We start from the raw sequence: 27,055 nt of genomic DNA, 5'->3' as shown, positions 1-27,055 counted from the left end.
TAGTCTCATGTTCTCGTGTTAGTCGTGGTACTTACTGGTGTTTTACTGTTAACAAAAATCCACTGCAAAATTTAGATGCTGAACAAACATAGCGTACTGTAACCTCAGTATTGATAACGAAATAATTTTCAGTAACCTTTTCAATAACTATGAAGTAAGGAAGATATGATGAACTTTATAGCGAGTTACGGTAACGAAACAATGTTCTTTTTTATAGAAAGCCAGATCCAGAATAATAAGAACATAATATATTTTGTTTTGTTGAAAATTAATGATCAAAGAAAGTCACAGCACAGCATCCTTAAAAAGTGTTTCGGGGTTGTTTTCGTAGCAACGTATTTTATCTCATATATTAGTTGTTACGCGAGCAATAACATAGTAGAAAGGATGCGAAAATCGCCACTGCTAAAGTGCAAGAATCCTCAGAAGAGTGACCAGGAAAGAGTGAGGAAGGTTTCTTCTCACGACGGCCGCATACGGCTTCCTGCCGTTGGTGAACTGGGGCGATGCGGCGTTCGTCTCTTTCCGCGTCGCTAGGCGGAGGGCCGACAAAGAAAGGCACCCCAACAAAGACGCTTGGCTGAGAACCTCTTAGCTCGATAGGGTCGCCCGGAATGGGCCGCCACCTCATGTTGCGGAGCAAGTGTGGGACCACTGGGCTGACGTCTCGCCGAAATGATGAGTGCGCCACGGCCTTGACGTCCTTATTCCCTTTGCCAGAAGGTCACATGCCGTCGGATGTTTACAAATACACACGAAAGAAAATAAGGCTTTCATTGTGCTCAGATGTGACCGAGGAAAGTAAAATTTTATTATTTCTGCAGCTGATGTATGATTCAGTGTTTAATTTACTTCCTTCAGCGAACTCGGGTACAACTGTGTAATATACAGACACTGGTACAAGGAAATAAATGTACTCTGTTTTATGAATTCTTCCAGTTACTTGTTGGCTTGAACACCATTTCGTTAATTTTTATTAGCGTCCGAATCTGCTGCTAGACTTTTTCTGGCACACATTTACTCCAAGTTCTACGTTACGTTTTCCCTTTAAAATGTTTTTCTGCAGTTGTACTGTTTTCCAAGTGCTCCAAAAGACTGGCGTACAATACTTCTGCTTCAGAATTGACTTCTACATCTTTAAAAGTAACACAAATGCTTCTTCCATCCAGAAAACTCTGGACATAACCGTTTGTCAGGATTAACTACACATATATCTCTGTTTCAGGTGCAGCGCCGCCACATGCCGCTTACTTCTTCGATTTTCGTTTTACCCCTGGCGTGATGTGTAAGTCCCATATTCTTGCCACTGCTGCAGTAGGTCGCACTATACGAATTACGGTTATGAGAATGGTCTAAACTTAACTGACAACTTCATTTTAGAATACGTTCCTTATTATTATTTCTTATTCAATATATATCGCAGGTCATCGACTCATATGGGTATACGTCCTGAAGTTCTCACATTATTTACATCTTTTGACGCCCTTGAACCGATTCAGGAGAAACATTGGCACGATTGAGCTTAACTGCTCAGTTCTTAACAGGTGCAGATGAAACAGCAGATTGCTTATAAAACCACATTAACTTTGTAGTGACTTCATCTGTAATGAATCGCCGACACGAAGAATTACATGACATCACGGAATTTTATATGGTCCTGTTCAGACTTAATGAAACTACTACTTATTATGTTATTATCGTAAGTGAAATAAGATGATGAAACAAAAATGTATTGATGTCAACAATGTTTCCAGCAAACCGAAGATGCAGTTTCCTTGACCCAGCATTTTCTGAAATTACGTGTCAGCAGTTTGGAAATAATGGAACTGAGTATTTGGGGTTTCAAGTTTCTTATGCCATTATGTTCGTCCTGTTCTGTTTATTTATTAACTGATATGTTTTCTGAAATTTTTATTTCACAAGGTGACCAACTGATACCGTGTGCTAATTGTATTTATCTATTCAATTTCTCTTGTGTCAAGCTCTTTGTTTTTCTTATATCTTCAATCCTTTCACAGTTTTTCTTGTCAACGAAGGAAGATAATTTCATATAGGAGTAGATGAATCACTACATTTTATAATAATCACCGATTTAGACAGGAAATATTAATAATTGCCAGTTTTATCGTGATAATTTTACCGTTTTGCACCATCCAATACAACTTATGGTTTTCGCTGGGTATTACACTGATAAAGTAGGCGATGTCAATGTGCAACCTTAAACATGGAATGGAGTGTAGCCACGCGACTTTATTTAAGACCGTCGCGGCCAGCAACCGACACTGCGTTATCGTGGGCGATAAGAGAACATTTACCCACAGGTTGCTACCCTCTGGTCCACTCTAACGTGTCCGCCTTGAAGGTCATAGGCTACGTCGTGGGTAACCTGATATCTGAATTTGGTCTGCGAGAAACCGTATAAACACATCAAAATGACTTACGGAAAAGCGCTGCAATATTAATGGACTCATCCGAAATTTTCCACCAGGACGATACAAAATAAGATAACTACAAAAATAAATAAATAAATAAAAACCAGAACGGTGAGTACAAACTGAAGATTTGTTCGCCTTCGATTTATTTTAGAATATATGTAAAGTAAAACAAGAAACCTGTATTGGGATATTAGTATTGGAAAAATAATTTCATAATTCGTTTGAACTGCTGTGTGAAGCAGAAGCTGATATTTTAATCGAATATTACAGCAATTTTCTGGGCCACCTGAAACTGTCGCTTCTGCAGAACGTACTCTTGGTAGTAATATATCAGCGGACACTGCGTGCGCCTTATCCTCAGACAAATTGCACGAAACATTTCATTAGTTTTCAGAAACTATCGCATTAAATACTTATGAGGGAAATTAAAGAAAATTTACTAACGATGTCACTGTTGAATAATGACCAGACGAATGTCACTGGAATGTATCTAAGAATATATATCCACAATAATAATCTGTCCTAAACAGGAAGTCTCATCCGTATTGGCTGCAATGCCCAAATCCCAAGTAATACACGCGATATAAAATATATGGTCTTCATGCCTAGAGGCAATCTATGCAGTCTGCTTGCAAGAGCTTCAAAGTGTTTCCAACAAAGTGTGTTTAGCATATATATCCCATTTTAGGAACGTTAATGATAAAGTGCGGTGATTGGCTGTGATTAAGTAATTATTGTTTCTGGAAACAGATCGTCATTTATTTTCTTTTAAGCTTTCTCTAACCTGGTGCCTAACGTGTATGATCTTCCTTGGTAATGAGCGGTGTATACTGTATAATTCAGGACGTATACAGAGCTACACTGATCAGCCAGAACATTATATATATATATATATATATATATATATAGTGCACTGAAGATTCAACAAGTTATCTTGTTAAATTAGATTGAGTTTTACGTAAATTGTTTCTCTGGCTTGTTCAATCACGCAGTCTACCCGTTTAAGAGGCATTGCATAATAAAGTCACAAATACTTCGATTTCGGATAATCGAGGGTAAAATATTTATCTGGGTCCAGTGATATGTAAACACAACATATCACACATTATCCAAAAAGTGGCGATTTATGGTTGCGAAATAAGGTAAGGGCAGTTGAGAGGAACTTCAAAGTCGCTGAAACGTAAACGTCATCTCCTTAAAAAGCAAAACAGGTAAAGGAAGAGGTTGAGCGAGAAAGAGCAATAAAGGAGAGATAAAGAGAAAATCAGAGAGTGGCCGTTCTTGAAAAATTCTCACACAAATGGCTCTCTGATGGTGTAAAGATTGAGAAAATGAGTGTAGTGAGCTCGAAAATTATACCTTTGCATAATAGGGGCATGAAATGCACTCCTTTTTCTGGGACTGCTTTAATAACATAACTTTCAGCTTCTTACCGCATTTCACTGTAAGTGCTTTGCTCTACCCTAGAGACTAACTCACGCTGCATGGAGGAACTGTACTATGCTTTTAGCTCTAATGACTCTTTAGAGGTGACTCTTCAGGGACTTGAAGCAGAAAGCCCCGAAAGTCCAAGAAATGTAAAACTTTTATTTGTTGTTCTTAATTTACCTTCACTAGTTCTATTTTTCTGACTTGCTCTTCTACAGCTAACTGAGCATCACTTAGAGTATGACTGTAAGAACAATAAATGGTTAACGACTAAGACTCCTATAGAGGTACAATACATCCCAGAATAAAAAACTTTCCTGTTAAAAAAAAAAAACTTTTAAAGTATGTCACTACCTGGGGAAAATTGTAATGTTACTGCAAAGAGAGTATGTGTTATTAACTATTCTGAAAGTAAACAAGCAGATTTTACAGACAGTCAGTTCGTTATCTCACTTTCTGCATCAGAGCAGAAAGAATTTAGTAACGTGCTTTGGATAAGATTTACAAAGCTTATAATCATGACAATCATTTTCTTGCTTGGGTCGTGAAAAACTAGGCTATCTTTCGCTCATTTAATCACCTACTTAATACATAAAATTATTAAAAAATACATAACTACGTATGCTTCTACAGCCGGTGTCAAACTGACTAAAATTCTTCTGGATGATGTAATGCACCACTATATAAAATATAAAGCAGTTTAAAGTACAGAACTACATTTATAGTTTACATATTTAAAGTATATCTCTAAGTATCTTAAATTATTTAAAGCATTTTGAAGTACTGTATAAAACACGAAATATTTCAAAACATAAAAGCAATGAATATAAAAACATTTTATATTTTAAATAATTACGCGTTAGAGCACCTAGAATCCATGCCCCTAAGGAAGGCCGCTGTAAACGGCCGTAACGCCTGTTTTATAGTTTGTGTATAATAAAGTACGATATTTTATATTTTATACAATCAAGCAGTACATCCACAAGAAAATTTTTTATCATTTTTAAAAGTTATTTTTTTCTGATTTTTCCGTTACCGTTGGTTAATTCCCCGATGGAATCTTAATTAATTGGATAAAAATTTCTAAATTTTCTGATTGAGATGACTATATTTGGCCTCCATAAAAAGTCTGCCACAATACTGGGATAAGTATGAGGTGAAATTAATAAATATCAACAAGAAGGTAAACGATACAGTTATCAGAATTCAGAAAACCTAGTTTCTGGAAAACTGTTGAACTATTCAGAAAAATTTTCTTACACAAATCCTGATTTATCTCATTCTGTCAAAAAATGTTTCGTTTGCATGAGTAACCTTCTGGCATATGAGCTGCACATTTAACTGCAATGGCAAAAATGGAACTGAAGAGGAGTATTTAAATGAAAGTAGCACGGGTACTTGTGTAGGTGTTACCCTATGAAGCTCTTTTTTCTTAATTTTACTTCGTGCTGGTTGTTGGCCTAACTGTATTGACCTGATGATTATGTAGCCGCCATAGACGATTTATAGCTCTAGAATCCACTCTGGAATAATTGGATAAATCTGTCCAGCGACATATAAAAGTGTGAGATCAGCGACACATCCAAGGCTACAAACTACAACATTCATTTATTATTGTATCTGTATATGCCTATTTCTGTTACGATCTGAAACACCTTCCACAAGACAATGTGAAATCAAATAAATCGTCAAAAGTTGCATTCTGATACATGCATCATTAAAAAATTTCACAAAAATCTTAGGAATCGGAAGGTACACAGGTTGTTCCAAAAATATAGGGCTGCATTTCAGGGTACGTTTTTCACGGTAAGTTTCAGTACAAGTAAGAGATAAGAAAAGCCGTATGAACAAGGGTCCGGAAGCGGACATTTATTAAGATGTCGGACATGGACGTCGGTTACCACGTACGTTACTAACTCTACTTATCAACTTGCTCTGCCGGTCCTGCAGTACTGTGTGACTACACTGTGGTGTGACAGTGGTCGCTATGCTCTGTGGCCGGACTGGAATTGCTGTACTTCATGGCGGGACCTGCAGTTTGCTCTGACGGAGAACACGGTGTAATCCTGTTAGCATGTAGACCGCTGCTGCCGTATGGTGTACGTTTCTCGAGGTACAAGTTATGTCCTCCTGTAATGTTCTAAGTTACTGTGAACTCTGATTGTTTCATCCAAGGGTGAATTAAAATTCTGAGTACGCATCCTTGCATTTCATGTGTGGGTTGGTGAAGGGCACGGCTGTACCGTGAACGATAACCAGACCACCGGTGAGCTGACAGAAAAACATTCCAAAGGTCCACCGCCGCTTATGTGAGCATGGTAGTTTCAACCTTCACCTTTTACAAGTGGGCAGCCACGACGTATCGCACCTGTATCTGAGGACGCTATTGCTGGAGCTGTAGAACAAAATCCTCACGGCAGCACTCGGCTTTGGTCGTCAGCAGGATGTTTGTGAACACCGTTTTCCGACGCCTCCGTGAATAACAGCTGCAATCTATACCGTCTACAGTGGATTCGCGCACTGGCCCCTGGGGATTTTCCTGCAAGACTGACGTTCCGTCGGTGTTTTATTCAACAATTTGGTATCAGGCTTGCTCTTCCAGCAATAGCGTTATGGACGGACGAGATATAATCCACGCGTGTCGACATCCAAAATTTCCATAATCAGCATAAGTGGGCGTACGTCAATCCCCATCCAACTGTTTTGCCCATCAAAATGTTTCTCCGTTAACGTCTGTTCCGGGATTATAGAGGATCTCTTGACAGGTCTCCATGTACTTACCTACTGCCTGAATGGTCTGAGGAACAGACAGTTCTTTCGCGTATGTTTGTCTTCTATGTTGGGAGATTTTTAACTATAACTCCTGCAACAGATGTGTTTCATGCACGGTTGTGCACTTGCCCATTTCAGTGTTCGCGTCCGCCAGCACCTGACTCGCCATTATACTAATCGCAGTGTAGGTAAAGGTGGACCAATTGCTTAGTTCCCACGCTCACTGACATAAGCTCGTTGGACCTCTGGGGCTACTTGAAGGCTTTGGTGTTTGCCACACCAGTGCAGGATGAGGCATCATTTCTTGCAAGAATTCAAGCCGGTAGTCAAATAATACGTACAACCCTGGGAATTTTTGAACGTGTTCGCACCTCACTGCGACGACAAGCAGACGATGCCCATTTCGAACACATCTTACGAGGCAGTGAACCGAGTGCATCATTGTGAAAATAAACAGAAGTTTCTCAGGTGCTACGTAACAGACTTCCGTGTCTCATTTCTCAATGAATATCCATTCCTGGAACAATCTTAATATGACCTTTTCTTATCTCCTAGATGTATTGAATCTAATCCTGTAATACTGCCGTGTTTCATCATTTCATATGCAAATATGTCTATGTAGGAACAAAGGAAATTCATCAATAGATTTCATGAAAGCGTGGGTTCTGTAATGTGTAAAACATGATTACAGTCTGCACTGCCGAGAGCTGATAGAAAACATTGTCATAACCCGTTTGAAATATGATGTAATTTTCCTCAAATTATAGTTATTTGCTGAAATTATACAGTAGAGCCATTTAGCCTTTCTCAGACAACTTTTCTCTCTGTCCTTTCCGTTCCAGTTAGAATATGTATCGCCGTTAACCACAGCGTTGCCATTGGTATATTAGCTTTGAAGAAGGGTCATTGCATGTCCGCATTCAAATTAGACTGTTTCTTTAGAAGTTAAAAGAGAAAGCAGAGAAATGTGAAAGAGAAGTACCGTTAACATCCTCGTAAACTACTCATTTTCTGGTAGGAATAATCCTCGATGTCTCCATCAAACTCTCAACGTACAAAACGTGTAACCAGTCTCACATTATGTCTAGCCTTGCTAAGAAAGACAGAACGCTCCGTGGGAACCCACTGTTCTATTGCTGGATATTAATGTTTACTATACATAATGGGCATCCTTTCGTAAGCAGGTAAGTTTAAGAGAATGCTAAAATATTATTACAACCAAGTAGGCAATACTGAAATTTATTGCCCATATTATTACGTTCTAAGCATCCCGCTAACGCAACGTACTCACATTCACTTTTTCCCATGCCATAAGTTACCCCAATAAAATTCAATAATTGAAGCGTTAATAGAGGATGAGCGGAAGAACGTTAGAGTGTTCATTAGTGTTTCAAACGAGACAGTGGGTGACCATTAGGCATCCGTGTTGTGGGCATTATCAACCCCTCTGATATTCTGTTGTCGCTTCGTTACTGTAAGTTAAATTGGGTGATTTAAAAAAAAATATGAGAAATATTCCTATAATTATACAAGGTGTACATAAAGTCCGGGAACACTTTAAATTATTTATTGCACATATATTGTATTGTACAGATATAGATATATCATTTTAAATGAAAACCCTGAAAGTTTTTTTTTTTTCATGTATACCGCCACAACGTAGTTTGGTAATTTGCCGATAGTCTTCGCTACTCCCAAATATGTCGAGTTCAGGTGCGGAGCGAGCTTTCTGCGTGTTGGAGTTCGACAAAAACAAATGTGCTGCAGCCTTTCAACGGATGTTTAGAACCAAGTACGGTATGAAGCCACCAATAAGGAAGGCCGATTACCACTGGCACAACAAATTCCGAGAGAGAATACGGGAAGCGACTGCCGCAGTCAACGATGACATGCAGGGACGGGTATGGAAAGAATTCGATTACCGCATTGACGCCTGCTGGGTCAATCATGGTTCGCATGTCAAATGTTTGTAAAAAAAAAAAAAATTCTGGCTCTCTCTTGAAAATGAAATATATATGACGTCTGCACAATGTTTAGTTCTTATGCAATAAATAATTGAAACTGTTCCCGAACTTTATGTACACCCTTTATTTTAAATTTTACTTTGTAGAAGACGCTCTTTAGGAATAGTCTTTCATTGACTGTTTTGTCAGGATTTCATGTAGTGACGCCAGGTTTCATAAACTATTTCGTCAGGTGTATTTTAAACTTCGAGGTGTCAGTAATCCCATATAACATTAATATTTGGTTTCCAAACTCCGAACTGTGTTGTTGTTGTGGTCTTCAGTCCTGAGACTGGTTTGATGCAGATCTCCATGCTACTCTATCCAGTGCAAGCTTCTTCATCTCCCAGTACCTACTGCAACCTACATCCTTCTGAATCTGCTTAGCGTATTCATCTCTTGGTCTCCCTCTACGATTTTTACCCTCCACGATGCCCTCCAGTACCAAATTGGTGATCCCTTGATGTCTCAGAACATGTTCTACCAACCGATCCCTTCTTCTAGTCAAGTTGTGCCACAAACTCCTCTTCTCCCCAATTCTATTCACTACCTCCTTATTAGTTATGTGATCTACCCATCTAATCTTCAGCATTCTTCTGTAGCACCACATTTCGAAAGCTTCTATTCTCTTCTTGTCTAAACTATTTATCGTCCATGTTTCACTTCCATACATGGCTACACTCCATACATATACTTTCAGAAACGACTTCCTGACACTTAAATCAATACTCGATGTTAACAAATTTCTCTTCTTAAGAAACGCTTTCCTTGCCATTGCCAGTCTACATTTTATATCCTCTCTACTTGGACCATCATCAGTTATTTTGCTCCCCTAATAGTAAAACTCATTTCCTAATATAATTCCCTCAGCATCACCCGATTTAATTCGACTACATTCCATTATCCTCGTTTTGCTATTGTTGATTTTCATCTTATACCTTCCTTTCAAGACACTGTCCATTCCGTTCAACTGCTCTTCCAAGTCCTTTGCTGTCTCTGACAGAATTACAATGTCATCGGCCAACCTCTAAGTTTTTATTTGTTCTCCATAGATTTTAATACCTACTCCGAACTTTTCTTTTGTTTCCTTTACTGCTTGCTCAATATACAGATTGAATAACATCGGGGAGAGGCCTCCGAACTATGGAGGATCATTTCCGTAAGGTATAATGTGTTAAAATGGTGGAATTGTTCTCGGGCGAGATGTCGGAAGTCGTGAGATTCCCATAAAATTTAATCGCCACAAATTCCCGACGTCTTCTGGTGCAATGAACTCACTGCTGAGCTGAAGTCTCATTTATGTCACCCTAAGTAGAAATCGCGTAGGTGTGTAGGCGCGACGTTCGGTGGTCAACAGCAAAGATTTCCTGATCAGGAGCTGCAAGGACACCTACGACAAGTATCCGACGATTAAACAAGAACTTGGTCGCACGCGCAAAGTCTGTCGTACGCAGTGCTCTCTGCCATTCTGCCCCCGCAACGCGCTCCGTCGGAAACCGCACGCCGACACATGCGTCCGCTTTGGCGTGTGACCAACTTCGCTGTCGTCATCCGAATGTCTGTGTCACCGCCTCAGCGTCGTCCCTACTACGAGTATGGCCAGTACTTATAAGTAGTGGCCGCAGTGATTTTCGCATGGCTGACCCTGTAACGCTTTCTGTTCTAAGTTGGTAACTTGTGTCCCTATTCAGCAGATTTGCCGAGGAGCACATTTCCATTGCTTAATTAATAATGTTGTCCGACTACAAAGACCTCGACGAGGGAATTTTAGTATTCTTGTAGTCTATATTGTGCCACATACTGAGACAATTCTTGACCATCACAGGGCTCTCTAGAAGGTACACAAGTGAGTATCGTCGAGTTTCGTTGCATCTGTTTGTCCTACATATAACGTTCCATAGCTACATGGAATCGCTTCAGGTCTTCTCAAACCAAGATTGTCTGTCACTGAGCCTACAACAGTTGAGAGTTTCGTTGTCCGACAGAAGATGCATATGGCTTCACGTTTTCTCAGTAATCTCACTACATTCGATATTACATTTCCGACGTATGTCAAGATGACCATTTCTTCAAATTCTACTGCCTTCCTACTCCTCACTTTTCTTAAAGTGAGCCGGGTGTAAGGCAAGGCGAATCTCCCTTTCGGAGTATTCATTCTGCAAGAATACGAAACGGATTCTGCGTAGCTCACTGGTTGCGTTATCTGAATCCGATATGCCTCGTGCTCTGCGGATCAGCTGGCGGCCAGTAAGTATAAGTCCATATAGGCAGGTTTATGGTAGCCAGTGTAAACCAGATGCTATCTTGTTTTCACCGCACAACGCGTCCAGGATCGGACGACACTTCTATCGTAAATTTATGTTCGAATGAAGTTAATTTCTGTGTTGTAGAAATTCATCCATCGACGCAGTGACGTGGGACCAGATTACGAAGGAATGATAATTAAATCAAGACCATAAGCTGTCGAAAGGCGTTGTACACATCAACGGATACAGTTGAAATTCTGTGCCCCGACTGGGACTCGAACCCGGGATCTCCTGCATACATGGCAGACGCTCTATCCATCTGAGCCACCGAGGGCACAGAGGATATTGAGATTGCAGGGATTTATCCCTTGCATGCTACCCGTAAGACCCACATTCCCACCTTAATGTCCACACACTACATTCGTAATGCCCCTGCCAATTACACACATTACTCGCGGCAGACAATCTTACCTAGTCCCGTAGGAGTTCAGCCAAAGCGTGACCATCCAGCAGAGAAGAAGGTCAATGGCCGATTAGACTTAACTATATGCAGATGGTACATGTATGAAAGAACAGATACCATCTTCATATATTCATATAGATTACGAAGGAGTCATTTTACATATCGACAAAAGCGAGTAGGTTTTAATTCCTCCGCCTAGGGTGCTATCTCTTCGACATCTTCCATAAATACATTAGGCAGAATGGGTGACAATTACCCATTTCCACAACGCCAGCCTGTTCAAAGTGTTGATCACTGAATAACGACAAGAAGTTTCCCTTGCAGCTTCTCAGCTATGAACAACTGTGATTCCGGCAATGGGACACAAGTGAAAAGTTACACCAAGTAAAAATCGCGTGGTGCAAGTCGCAAGTTACTGTAGAGGTGCGGATGTGATGCTCACTCTTTCCCACCAGAGAAGCTCAACCGGGCTGCATAAGCCGCTTTACCTTTGCCGCTTTCAACAGAATTAATACCCGACGTGGCCGAGTATTGGTAACAGAGAGGATTCAGTACACTCAGCAGGAAATGGACTTCGTTTCCAGAAATCTATAGGTTCTTCATGTGAAAGTTTCGTCTCGACTATCAGTAGTTTGAAAAATATCGTGCTACCACCTTCTGCTGGTGGAAAATTACTTTATTTATGCCACGAGTTTTAGTCACCTGACCATCATCGGCTAATAAAAGCATTCACAGCAATATTTTTAGGTAGAATATAATAAATTATATTAATCCATTTAATTTATGAACCCAATGATGGCCAGATCAATGAAACTGTTTGTTTATGCAGCAGTAAAGTATTTTACCAACAGCTCAAGGCAGTAGTATGACATTTTTCAAATCTATAAGCTCTGGGACACAACCTACTGAAATTATGAGGAGTTGCTTGGACGTGGACTAATAGCGTTACTTGGGCGTTCTCGGAGTGGAAGCGACCACACTACATAGTAGGCAAAATTGCAAAATTTCATCATTTCAGAGACCTTATACATCAAAACGTAAAGTTTAGGAGCAAACTTCGCAGATGGACCGTGTACAACCTAACTGACAGACCTCTGCCTGGTGCTACGGCTTCAGTCATGTAGATAGGGCTGAACTCATATGCATACCTGAGAACACCGCCAGTTCTATACATGGAAAGATTTGTTGAACAGGGAATCCTAAAACTGTCGAGGTACGCTACCAAGAAAATCAGGTGGGACACTTACTGTTCCCTGACACGGATGCGAACGCCAAGGAACTATCAGTTGCAGAGAGGTCAGCGCTTCGATATCCACGGGGTATCCTAATACTGTGATTTCACCAGCGAATAAAGACAACGCTACTGTCATCCTCAGACAGATGTGCTTAAGCAAGGCAGACCAGCTATCGGGCAACTCTACACGTCACTTTCTAAATAAGGGTCCTACTACAAAATGTAGCCAAGAACTTCAGAGCTGCTCAAGAACAGCGTGATGTCCGATGTTGCGGCCAAGGGACTCCGTCAGACACCCTTTCTTCCCGGGTTATACAAACTACGTGCAATTCATACGGATAGCGTGCCACTTGAATCAGTTGTTAGTAACGTCGGGACTCCGACATGCAGCTTGGCAAAATATCTGCCCGCCTTTGGCAGGAAAATGTAAGCACCACATCTTCAACTGAGAAGATTTCGTTCATTAGCTCACGCACGAACTTACTGGATGCGTGGTAAGTGACGAACTGGGACTGCAAACTGCCAAGAAGTATCGACGACCTCAAAGAAACCTAAATTATTTTATTAGTCACGATGAATGTTTCACTCTTCACAAAAACAATAACCTTACTCTAGATTACTGACGTCAGTCTTAAAACAAGTGTATAAGAACTAAAATCACATGTTCTACAGGAAGTGAAAAAATGTATAAAACATTCTTTAAGCCATGAACCATATTTCTAATAAGCAGCTATCGTGTGGGATACCACCATTTGTGGACGTTTAACTGTCCGCACATGGCAACTAGAAACATTGGAAAACTCTAATGAAACATGAAAATAGATAAAGCAGAATATTTGACCTTAAATACAAGAAAACAGTTATGAACAAAATAGTTGATATCATATAAAAAGGAATTACTAATGTTGCAGACACCCAATTTTTAAAAACTAACAGTAATCAGGAAAAGTACCAACACAGTAACACAGTACAGGCACTTAGAGTAATTCATACCGACACAATCAGAATAGAGCATTACCTGTTGTACATGTGTACGATACATATACATACCTATACGTACATAAAATTCGAATCGTCAAAATTAATTTGAATATTTTTAGCTTCTTGGTTCCAATTATGATTCTAACATTCTGCGAGGTGTCTGTTTGTGCTATATCATGTCTCCCTACCACTTTCGCGCAACGACGCTCTGAGCGTGTTTTTTAGGGAATTGACTAGTTAGAACCTGGGACCTGTTGCTGGTAAGGAGACGCCAGACCACACATGGCATATAGAATTCAGAAGAGTTCAGTGAGACTAGCGATGATATAACCAAATACTTAATGATTTCAGCGTCAGCTCCACTGCACTCCCTATAAAAGAATCTTAATACTAACTAAATTTAGTAGAAGGGATTCAAGGCTTTACTATTTTTAGTTAGCTGGTAAAATAACGTCGAAAAAGCAGTTAAGTTTACCATTTGAAATTTTATACTACTCACAAAACATCGTTTATAAATTGCACTATTGATAAAAGGAAATGTTTTAATACAGGATGGTAAAAACCAACTGCGTTCAACAAAAATGTGAACGAATATTCCCTGAATGGGTTTCCAAGTTCTACAATGGATCGAAGGATGACCTATTCCATATCACATCTATAAACTAGGTTTAAATTAAGTTTCACAAAAGAGAAAACTATCAAAATGGTCTACAGTGACCCTCAATTATCTTTAATTACTTATCTAATTTGTCGTAAATTACAGTGGCTGATGTAGCTTCTCAATAACTATATAACAGAACAATCATTGCCTTTCAGATTTTCACTTCAAGTGGCAAATGTGAACACCATGAGCTTTATTTGAAGACGGATACTAGTATTACGCAGAAAGGGGGTGTAACAGATGAGACTTCTGCAGTTCTGAGTGAAGCTTTATGCGCTGTTATGCGGCATCGCGTGCGTTCATTACCTTGTCGGTGTTCGTCAGGGGGCTGCAGGCAGAACAGCTCCGCTCACCTCGCCGTCTCGGAAGCAACTCTGTCCTAACTTCTCCTTACTACAATTTACCGAAGTTGGTTTAAAAAAAAACTATCTGGCTGTGTTTTCATCTGACCAATCAGGGTCTCAATGTTAACCTTAAGCTCCACCTACAAAAATTCTGTCTATCCAATGAGAAAAGTTATACATTTCGTGGTGGGGCAATGTTTTCAAAGTTTGCAACGTAACAGAGACGCGAAAAAGTCTCACGCAAAAACTTGCAGCTGGGGTGGTCCTAGCGGTTAGCTGGCGACGTGGGTGTCCGTCCCTTATCGTAGGGCCTTCCAGCTTAACACGGTTCTGCTCTCGGCTTCTGTTCTCGTTTCTCCTCTCGGAACTGCGTCTGTCTCACGGTGGGAAGGTATTACATGCATTTAGGCATTCTTGTGTTAGTCTGTGGTATTCCATTTGCTCACTCGTTACTCATATTACTTTGGTTAGTTTAATGTCACGATTTATTCGGAGCTATGTGACATACTACTGGATTTGCTTATCATGTCAGGGTTTTCATGGAAGGTGTTGGATTTGCCTGACATCTTACATGATTACATAACCTATAAATCTTGACAGGCTAAAAATTATAAAAACTCACCTTGCCAGAATAATCAAGAATCGAGATACGATATAAATCTTGAAAAAAGTGGCAGCAAACATTGTGAGACCCGCAAATTATAATAAGTTGTGTACCTAATTCTAGCAAAGCCTGCCTTAATTTAACGCATAATATTTATGGTGCTATAACCATTATAACGGAAAACACAACCAGAGCCAGACAGCACCATAATGACACCGCAACAGGAAATGTTAGCTAATGCCAGTCTTACATTGACCAGAAAAAATACACACAGTGGTCACACTGTGTGGTAGGCAAGAAAGCTGTAAGCGTTTTGTTTTACAATAGTTCTGAGCAGACTAAATTTTCCTTATTGCTCCACTTGCGTTGCAGTAACTGAAGTACAAACTAGCTCGACCCTTCAAGCTGTAGCACGTTGAGGTTGAGATCCCCTCAGAAGCATTATTCCAAGCGTACCTCCTCCAAACGCTGGAAGGTGGAAACACTGAGCCGTGTGCCTCAAGCTGATAGAAGGCAGAAAAGAAATCTGGCTTAACATACAACACAAAGAAATACATGTCCATGTCTTCATCGAAGCACTTCAGTCACAGCTGCTAACAGTTGCGGGGTCGGTTAGACTAGCGAGAAATAAACCCTGAGCCGGGACTGACGTAACCGAGACGTGAAAAAGTCTCACTCTAAAACTTGCAGCTGGGGTGGTCCTAGCGGTTAGCTGGCGACGTGGGTGTCCGTCCCTTATCGTAGATCCTTCCAACTTAACTGGATTTGCTTATCATGTCAGGGTTTTCATGGCAGGTGTTGGATTTGCCTGACACCTTACGTATCACCACCCTTCGAACTTAATTTTTGTACTTTAAGTTAGGCAATGATTGAATCATTCTCTAAGCCCGTCAAAAATTATTCCGTTATCTAAATTTTGTTGCCTACTTTTCAGCCACGTTATTCTGTTCTATGCTGATTTGTATTACTAATTTATATTTTTATATTCTTCCATATTATTATCAAAAATATGTTTATATTGACAAGGGAAGAATATTTTTATTCTATTATAATTATTATTTTTTAATTATTTTCTTTCTTTATTTAATTGTGAATTTTTTAAAGAAGTTTGTTATCGAAAGTGAGGAGTCTTTCACATCGATTTTCTTAGAAATATTGTTTTTATAAATGTGGTAATTAAGTAAAATCTATTCCTAACACATTTTCTAAATATCATGTACAAGAAAAATTATTTGTTTCTAGACACTCATTTCAACATTGTTACACTAACAAATAAGAAATATTTCCAAGAATTGCTTTGACAAAGAAATATACATACACAAGTATTGAGATATTATCCTAACAAATGGTACAAATGTAAAAAAAAGGAAAACATCCAACAAGATAATTTTTTTTATTCTTTGTTTTTATAAGGAGAAAATAAGTAAAATATAGTTATTCTTTTATTTTTATGAGGAGAAAATCAGTGGCATATCGTTTTAGTGTTTATTATGCATTACTTTTGTTCTTTATATACTGTCCATTTCAGAGCTAATGACTTATTTTTATCGATAGTCTATTTTTTACCTAAGTCCATAGTCAATGACTGTTATTTTGTAGTTTATTAGCTGTCTGGTGTGCTTAACTTATTTAGTTTTTCTCACATTTCTTTTGCACAATTCCTACATCACATAATTTATTTCACACATTCACACAATCCTATGAATGTTTAAGCATGAGGTTGGCAAATGTTTTTAGCACAAAGGTGATGGACTTGAGCGAGATGGATGTCGGCAAGTATTTGATGTAGAGCTTCATTCGTCGTTCCTTGATGGCTTTGGAAGTGTGTGTTGCTGTTGTGGAGGTCCCATGATGGAATGAAGCTGTGAGTGCAGAATCTCGTGGATTACTGGCTTTGTATGCATGAAAGTCATCGTTATGTGTCGCTGAAAGCAGTCGTTTTTCGTTGTAATACTTCGCAGATGACTAGTTTACAATAGGATAGTGATTTGGGAAGATATGTCGTTTATTCTTCACCTATCTTCTTTCTTGGTCTCAATCTTGCGAATTTTCAACTTTTGTTCTTCCTGCTTTTTCTCTGCTTCTTACTTGCTTCTTGGTTCTTCTCTGGGCAGGATATGGAAATATTTATTGATAACTAGTAGCTTTGAAGTTCTCCTCTTAGTAACAGTTTGATAAATTGTTTGGGCATGTCATTTTTACTTTGTGGAAGTTTTCTTCAGTTTCGTGCATCAGGGTGCTGTTTTATAGCAGTAGTGTGACTTTTACACATATTTTTTGCCAGTGGTGGCTTGCCCAAGCCGTCTTCTCATCAGGCCATTTTTTTGCTCGCTCCGCTGAGTTGGGGCGTTCCGGGGTTTATGAGCGGTGAAAGTCCAGTGTTTGCTTGTCAGTCCCTGCACCGGTCCCTTCTGGCGTTCAGTGTCCTGTCGTGTCTTTGCAGGGTTCCGCCACTGTGTGGTTCTGTGTCCTATCCCAGCAGGGTTCCACTTGGCGGGCAGATTTACAGCCCACTTCCGATACAAGGGCCTTCTGTTGGTCTCGCTGTCCTTTCCTTTCTCTCAACACTTCTGCCTGTAGGAATCGTGTCTTGCTAATTACGTCCTTTTCTTTCTTGATACTTCTATTGTTGCAACTAGTGGATCGTTGCATCTTGTCCTTGCTGGAGTTTTTACAATGGTTCTTACAAAACGTTTTAATCATCTAACATATGTCTAGTACCTACATTGTTTTACGCCTTCTTAAAAGCTTTACAAATTTCGGGGCCCTTTCCATGTTACAATTCTAAGATATTTTGAGTTGTATCGTCTACAATAATCCTCAAATTCGTTTTTTATTTTTGTGTAGTGTGGTGGTGTATATCATTGTAGTATTTCATGCTGTTAGACTATCTACGCTTTATCCCTTCACCTTAATCTATGGTACTATTGGTGTTATTTTTGTTTTTGTTTTTATTGAAACTACTTTCTTTTTCCCACCTTCCTCTCTCTTCATTCTTCTTTCTCCTGACGATCTTATCTGCAACATAATCTTGAAATATTGTGTTGATTATTTACCAGTAATAAAATTAATCTTCAAACTTTTTGATATGGCTCACATGGTGAAGTCCTAAGGTTTTGCCTGTTTTTGGGTTCATTAGTTCCCCAACATTATCATGAGCAATTCGGCTAATTATGACAGGTCCTTTGTATCCAGCGTAAAAGTTATGTATTTTATGTTTCTGTTTGCTGGAGAGATGGTGTGTTTTTACAAATACTTTCTGGCCTACTGAGAATGTTGTTTTAATTGCTGTTCTAACTCCTCTTTCTTTTCTTTTAATGGTTGCCTTTCTGATGTTGGAGAGTGCTGTTGCTCTGACTTGTTTGTTCTGTCTACGTGGTACAATAGGAAATCTAACATTTTCTCTGGTTATGTTTGGGGGTTCAATGTTTTTAAGTACAGTAACTGGAGGTAGTAGTGTAGTGCTATGTGGCATTTCATTTATTACTTCTTGAAAACCTTTAAGGTATATATCCCAAGTGTTGTGTCTTTTACCTGCATATGATCAGCATAAAGTGCCTATGTCCTTCATAGATCGTTCTGCTGGATTTACGCTAGGTTTGTACTCAGATATGTAGATGGGTTTTATTTTGTGTTGTTTTAAGGTGTTCTGTCATTGCACTGATTTGTATTGTGGGCCATTATCCGAAATTATTCGTTCCACTCGACCTACTTGTCTGAGAAAATCTTGTCTAAATGCTTTACTTATAGTAAGACCTGTTGCCCATTTTAATGGTGACAAGGTAACATATTTAGAAGTAAGTTCCAAAACGACACTTATGAAAATGTATCCATTTTTTGTGTGTGGGAGGGGCCCCATCAAACCTGTTGCAGCTATTTGTTTTAATCTTTTAGGGATTATTGGAAACATAGGTGGTTTGGTTTGGAAAGTGACGTGTTTAGCCCTCATACATTTTTGCATGTGACTAATACTGTTCTAATTCGTCTTTCCATATTAGGAAAATGGCTTGATTGTTTTATTTTTAAAAAGCATTTCTTTGGTCCAAAGTGGCCATTACTTAAATGTGTATACCATACATACTTATTAATTAGTTCATCTGGGATATAAATTAACCATTCATTCGTTGCAACAATTCGTCTAAAAAATAAAACATTGTTTTTTACGAGGTACTGCTGTCGAATGTCTGGAAAATCCTTACTTCTCCACATGTGTTTGATTCCTAGTATTTCGGGATCCTTGTCTTGTTCTTTGCCTATGTTTTTCAATGCTGTCGTTATGTAGTTTTCGAAAGGTACTTGTTTCATATAGTACATTGCAAACTGGTCTTCTCCTGCTTCCAAACCCATGTTATAGGATGCACCCTGTGGACATCGTGATAAAGCATCTGCTAATACATTCGCTGGTCCTGGTATGTGTGTAATAGTGAAGTCAAATTCTTGTAGTATTAACATCCATCTGGCTAACCTCCCATGAGTTAGTTTGGCGGATAACAGAAATTCTAATGCTTTGTGGTCAGTGTAAGCTTTTGCTTTTCATCCGAATAGGAACGATCGTGAACGTTGGAAGCCCCATATGGCCAGTGCTTCCAGCTCCGTGACTGAATAGTTTTTGTCGCTTCTTGTGAGTACCCGACCAGCAAATGCAACTGTTCTATATGATCTCAGCCCTGCCTGTTCGTATTCTTGGAATAAAACCACTCCTAAACCTGTTTTCGCGCTATCAGTGGCCATACAAAAATTTTGTGTTCGATCAGGATGTGCTAAAATCGGTGCTGTTGTTAGTGCGTTCTTCACTTTTAAAAATTCTTCAATGGCTTGTTGATCCCATACCCATGGCGTGTTTTTTCCAGTCAATGCACATAGGCGTGGTGTTGCGAGAGAGTCAATCGAAATAAATTTTTTATGGAATCCGGTGAGACCTATAAATCCTCTGAGAGCTTTCTTATTATATGGAGTACAGAATTCTTTGATTGCCGTTAGTGTTTCTGGGTCGGGCATTACCCCTTTCTCGGAAATTATGTGTCCTAGAAATTTGACCTTTCGCCTTCCAAATACGGATTTTGTTATATTTACTGTGACCCCATGTTCTTTCATGATCTGTAAAAACTGATTTAATGTGTCGTTGTGATGTTCCCAAGAGGGTTCTGCTATAATCACATCATCAACATAACAAGTAATTTTTTTTGTAAAATTTCGGGACTGATTATAGTATTAAATCGCCTAATAAACGCTGCTGATGATATGTTTAAACCAAATGGAAATCGTTTAAACTGGTAACATCTACCGAATACGATAAATGCTGTAAATTTTCTACATTCTAAGGCCAATTATATTTGCCAGAAACTACTCCGTAAATCAATTGATGAAAATATCTTAGCACCGTGGAAGTTTTGTATCAATTCCTCAAGTTTTTCTGGGCGATCTGTCTCAGTGATTATGATTGTGTTGATCTGTCTGGAATCAAGCACTAACCCGATGCTCCCATCTCGTTTTTGTACAACATGGAGCGGGCTGTTATATGTGGAGGTAGCTGGTTCAATAATATCGTCATCTAACATTTTAGATATCTCCTGGAATACTTTATTCCTGTGGCTTAATGTGATCGTATAGGGTGGCACTCTAAATGGTTTGTGTTGTTTTACTTCAAACTTGTACTGAAAGTGTTTAATACTGACAGTCTTAGGTAAAAATACCTCTACTTTATTTCGTAAAATACCCCCTCTAATTCTCTTTTACTGTGTTTCGAAATACCTTGAACTTCTTGCAATTTTTCGTCGATTTCTTTATTGACTTCTAACATGAGTTGAGGCGATTCCCCCTTTTGTGCATACCATTCTAATTCTTCATCCTCTTTCTCTCGCGTCATTCTTAATTGTTTGTTTATAACTGGCATTTCTTCTAATTTTAGCTTTTACGGTTAGTTTAGGTATAATCACGAAGTTGGCTTCGATCTTTTGACCTTCACACGAAAGAGTTAACCTTGTTTGTCTCGTAACTTCCGCAGCATTGTTTCTAATAGGACCTCTTACTTTAATCTTACGTGTTTCCAGAACTGGCAATTCCTCATTGGCATTACACTGCATGAATAAATTTTCTGAGATCGCAGTCAGTTCACTTCCGCTATCAATTACAATAATGACTGAGCTATGCTTTACCATGGCCTTCACAATTGGTTGAATTTGAAAGGGTTGGTTCTGTTCTTCTTCTTCTTGCATCAACGAATCCTCCACTGAATCATACATGAGGCTTTTTAGGAATTTCCCTTGTGAATTCAAACTTTCTGTAGGATAAGCTTCGACTGCTACTTCTCTCTCTTTTATTTCCTCCTCTCTATTTCTTCCTTCATTTACGCTTTCTTGAACATCCTCTACTTTTTCCTCATCCTCGTCTATCTTCTCCTTCTTCGTCGCTGCTTCTACATAATCGCATCTAAATGCTCTAATTATCGCTTCATAACTTCCTTGATCCTATACGTTGGGTTGTGTGCCCACTCGTAACTTATTTTCAACTTCTGTCGACTGCGCATTATCGTCATTGAATTCGCTTTCCCTGGTTTCCATCTCAAATAGCTCTGCAACACTCATTACTTCGTCCTTTCCTCCTACATTCGTTGTGCATGCCTCTGGTAATTCATCTTCCTCGTCAGTATTCTCCCAATTAATTTCGTCCCAACACGATATTGTTATTTTCTTGTCTTCGTTTTCATCTGGTCCCTGCGGATTTGTTTCTTCCTTCATCTCTTCTCGAGATAAGATTTTTACTTCTCTGTTCAAGGTGCTGCAATTGTCCTGGGTCGGTGCGTCATTCTCTTTGGCAAGGGTGCTTAGCTGTCAATTCGAACGTTTATCGGGGTTCTGTGGTCTTACCTCCACCTCTTCTATATGTATTCTCTTTACTTGTTCAGCTTGTTGATAGTGGTTTCTTTGTTGATAATTTGTCGGTCTATTGGTTCTCCAGTACCCGTTCCGGTTGTCGTTATTCCCTCTGTAATAGTTGTTGCCGTTCCTGGGTGAATTACAGTTATTGCCATATTCTCTTCTAAATCCATAACCGGTTCTTTGTTGAAATCTATTGTCGTTTCTTGGTGCGAAGTTATCACATGGTTCGTAATTATTGTTTCTTCGTGCTGTGTCTTGTGGATTCCACTGCTTTTTGCTTTCGTTTTCACGTGCGCTTCGTCTTTTTCTTGCGTCATCTTCCGAAAATATGAACTCTAGTTCCCTTAGAATACCTTTAAATGCCTCGACGTCATTGCCTCCGCGACCTACTAATGATTGCTGGTATTTCAATGGTAGCTTCATCGCGCATAATTTAATCAACTCTCCGTCACTGTATGGTACATCTAAGCATTGATTTTTCTTTGCCATTAATTCGAAGAATTTCACGGGACTCTTCTCTCCTTAATTTTCAAAATATGGGTTCTGTAATAATTCGTACTTCACTCTGTTCTGTGCTTCGCTGGACCAATATCCTGAGAGAAACTTCTCTCTGAAATCTTCGTACGATCGGCATGTCGCTGCAACATTCTGCATAGTTTCTGCGACTGTTACTGACATGTGTGCACATATAAACTCTAATTTGTGTGCTAGCGTCCAGTGTTCTGGTAATCCTACACGGAATTGATCAATAAAAGTTCGTGGATGTAATGAGTTTCCTTCGCGAAAGTGTTGAAGTTTTCTGACTGTGAGGAAATGATCGTTGTCGTACTTCGTCATAGTTCCATATGAAATTCGCGTTTCTTCGCCACTTTTGTTTCTGATCATTTCTCCCGTCGTTCTTTCCGGTTGTGGTAGATCCATTGGATATTGTCCACTGTAACTTTCGCCTACCCTTGCGTAGTATCGTTGGAGTGGTACGCAATAATTTTCTTCCATCAGTTGTGAACGTGTAGCTGAATGCATTGCACTGTACTCTTCGCAACCTGACTTTCCATTGTCAGGTATTGGTTCGGTATCTTGTCTGGATAACCTTGCTGCTTCATTGCACGATTCAAACTGTCTTGAATCATACATTTGTGGTTCCGCATGTGTTTGTGATGACGTTTGTTCATCAAGAATTTCGAAACGTGTTTGTTGCTGTGCAGGCTGTCTGATTTCACGTATGTTACTTTCCGCCTGTGATTGGAATCGCAAATGCGTAGTATCTTCGTTAATTGCTTGTTTTTCCGGTGCTGTTACAGATACGGATATGGTTGTAGACTCTGTGCTTGTTCGATCCTGTTCACTACGCTCTTCAATGGTTTGCAACAACTCTGTTCGCAATTTCTGAAATTGTCGCTTCGTTTGCGCTTCTATTTTGACTATGCGGTTATCATATCTTTTCAGCACTGCTTTGGTGATACGTTTGTGTAACACACTGTTTTCAACAATTTCATGCGCTGTACATGCTGCTTGTCTAGTAATTTCGTTTATCTGTTTCTCTAGTTTCTTGACTACTCCCTGGGTGTTGTTACGTAATGTTTTGATCTCGTCCTGAATGTCATTACGCAATGTTTGTACGTCCGCTTGTACCTTGTCAATGTCTGTTCTCAATTGATTATGACCTGTTATTAAGTTTCCTATCACTTCTCGAGATTCTTTTGCCTCGTCTTCAATATGATTTAGGTGTAACTTAATTTTTTTTGTTTTGTTTTGTTCTTTAACCTCACGCATTTGTCTCGTGATTTCTGCAATTTTGATCGTCGTTTCTGGATTCTGAATTTTAATTTGGTTCGCAGTTTCCTTATTTTGTCTTGTCATGGTTTCCGTCATTAATTGTAATAATTCTGCCAGATTGGTGGGTCCTATTGCGTTTTCTTCCGACGTCACACGCTCTGTGTTTTCGCCCAATTGTTGGTTTGCAACCGATTGCATTGAACTGTGCGGTGACACATTTCTGCTCGAATTCCTTGTACTCTGTGGTGAGGGAGCTCTGATTACTTGTACTATGGGTTCTACGTATTCAAGACGCAAGTTAGAATCCTCATCGACTGTCTCTCTACTTTCCTGCTCCTCTGTCGTGTACTGACTTACGTTTTGTATGCCTTGACGTACATTATCCTCGTTATGGTGCGTTATATGTCCTATTTCTCGCGATACTGCATAGTCTGTTGTACTGTCCTCTATTCTCTGTCCATTTTCATGCTGGGTCTCTACCTCAATTCGGTCAAGGTCTCGACTTGCCATTGCTAATCTTTCCGAATCCGTTATTTTCTGTTTTAAAAGCAATTCACGAGCCCTACTTCGAGTCAACATGCGCTCATACGATCTCACGCGTTTCATAAACTTTTTGCACACACGACTTCACAATCAATTCACTTACTTGTTGGGTCAGAACCAACTATTCAACGATGTATCCGCCACCTGTGCGCTTGCATTGGAGACAAAACTTAATTCTAACAATATTAAAATTCATAACTTAATTATGCTATTGTCTCTGCCAGAATGTCTCACTTATATTGAATACTTTCTTACTATCAATCGCTGCAGCTACTGATTTCGGCTATTTATAAAGTTAAATTTTTTTTTTATTACGAAAATTTTTCAACATTTTTTTTCTGACCTAGTTAGGCATGTGGTCGACCTTCAATCATGGTATTTTACCATCCTCGCAGGGTCGCCATTCTCTAACATTCTGCGTGGTGTCTGTTTGTTCTATATCGTGTCTCCCTACCACTTTCGCGCAACGATGCTCTGAGCGTGTTTTTTAGGGCATTTACAAGTTTGAACCTGGGACCTGTTGCTGGTAAGGAGACGCCAGACCACACATGACATGTAGAATTCAGAAGAGTTCAGTGAGACTAGCGATGATATAACCAAATACTTAATGATTTCAGCGTCAGCTCCACTGCACTCCCTATAAAAGAATCTTAATACTAACTAAATTTAGTGGAAGGGGTTCAAGGCTTTCCTATTTTTAGTTAGCTGGTAAAATAACGTCGAAAAAGCAGTTAAGTTTACCATTTGAAATTTTATTCTACTCACAAAACATCGTTTATAAATTGCACTATTGATAAAAGGAAATGTTTTAATACAGGATGGTAAGAACCAACTGCGTTCAACAAAAATGTGAACGAATATTCCCTGAATGGGTTTCCAAGTTCTACAATGGATCGAAGGATGACGTATGCCATATCACATCTATAATGTAGGTTTAAATTAAGTTTCACAAAAGAGAAAACTATCAAAAGGGTCTACAGTGACCCTCAATTATCTTTAATTACTTATCTAACTTGTCGTAAATTACAATGGCTGATGTGGCTTCTCAATAACTATATAACAGAAAAATCATTGCCTTTCAGATTTTCACTTCAAGTGGCAAATGTGAACACCATGAGCTTTAATTGACGATCGGCACTAGTATTACGCAGAAAGGGGGTGTAACAGATGAGACTTCTGCAGTTCTGAGTGAAGCTTTATGAGCTGTTATGCGCAACGCGTGCGTTCATTACCTTGTCGGTGTTCGTCACGGGGCGGCAGGCAGAACAGCTCCGCTCACCTCGCCGTCTCGGAAGCAACTCTGTCCTAACTGCTCCTTACTACAATTTACCGAAGTTGGTTTAAAAAAAAAAACTATCTGGCTGTGTTTTCATCTGACCAATCAGGGTCTCAATGTTAACCTTAAGCTCCGCCTACAAAAATTCTGTCTATCCAATGAGAAACGTTATACATTTCGTGGTGGGGCAATGTTTTCAAAGTTTGCAACGTAACAGAGACGCGAAAAAGTCTCATGCTAAAACTTGCAGCTGGGGTGGTCCTAGCGGTTAGCTGGCGACATGGGTGTCCGTCCCTTATCGTAGGGCCTTCCAGCTTAACACGGTTCTGCTCTCGGCTTCTGTTCCCGTTTCTCCCCTCAGAACTGCGTCTGTCTCACGGTGGGAAGGTATTACATGCATTTAGGCATTCTTGTGTTAGTCTGTGGTATTCCATTTGCTCACTCGTTACTCATATTACTTTGGTTAGTTTAATGTCACGATTTATTCGGAGCTATGTGACATACTACTGGATTTGCTTATCATGTCAGGGTTTTCATGGAAAGTGTTGGATTTGCCTGACATCTTACATGATTACATAACCTATAAATCTTGACAGGCTAAAAATTATAAAAGCTCTCCTTGCCAGAATAATCAAGAATCGAGATACGGTATAAATCTTGAAAAAAGTGGCAGCAAACATTGTGAGACCCGCAAATTATAATAAGTTGTGTACCTAATTCTAGCAAAGCCTGCCTTAATTTAACGCATAATATTTATGGTGCTATAACCATTATAACGGAAAACACAACCAGAGCCAGACAGCACCGTAACGACACCGCAACAGGAAATGTTACCTAATGCCAGTCTTACATTGACCAGACAAAATACACACAGAGGTCACACTGTGTGGTAGGCAAGAAAGCTGTAAGCGTTTTGTTTTACAACAGTTCTGAGCAGACTAAATTTTCCTTATTGCTCCACTTGCGTTGCAGTAACTGAAGTACAAACTAGTTCGACCCTTCAAGCTGTAGCACGTTGAGGCTGAGATCCCCTCAGAAGCAGTATTCCAAGTGTACTTCCACCAAACGCTGGAAGGTGGATACACTGAGCCGTGTGCCTCAAGCTGATAGAAGGCAGAAAAAAAATCTGGCTTAACATAGAACACAAAGAAATACATGTCCATGTCTTCATCGAAGCACTTCAGTCACAGCTGCTAACAGTTGCGTGGCCAGTTTGACTAGTGAGAAATAAACCCTGAGCCGGGACTACGCACGCAACACTCCTAAATTGAGCGGCCGTTACACGCTGCGCGATATGAAAGCGTGACGCGATAGCCCTCGTAGCTCTGGTTCCTAGGTTATAATGTGCAAAGAATAGAAAGGACTATTATAGACAGTAGCTTCACGTGCCGAGAAATCGCTCAGTACTACT

General features: G+C 39.5%; 1 protein-coding gene across 1 annotated transcript in view; it reads right to left on the bottom strand.

Annotated features, from left to right (window-relative positions):
- Window positions 1-27,055, bottom strand: part of LOC126251866 (glycine receptor subunit alpha-3-like) — a 718,212-nt gene that overhangs the window by 201,258 nt on the left and 489,899 nt on the right. The gene's annotated exons all lie outside the window — the stretch shown is intronic.

This window comes from Schistocerca nitens, chromosome 4, assembly GCF_023898315.1.
Source record: "Schistocerca nitens isolate TAMUIC-IGC-003100 chromosome 4, iqSchNite1.1, whole genome shotgun sequence".
Lineage (NCBI taxonomy): Eukaryota > Metazoa > Arthropoda > Insecta > Orthoptera > Acrididae > Schistocerca > Schistocerca nitens.
Note: the sequence above shows the minus strand (reverse complement) of the source record. Positions and strands in the feature narration are given on the sequence as shown.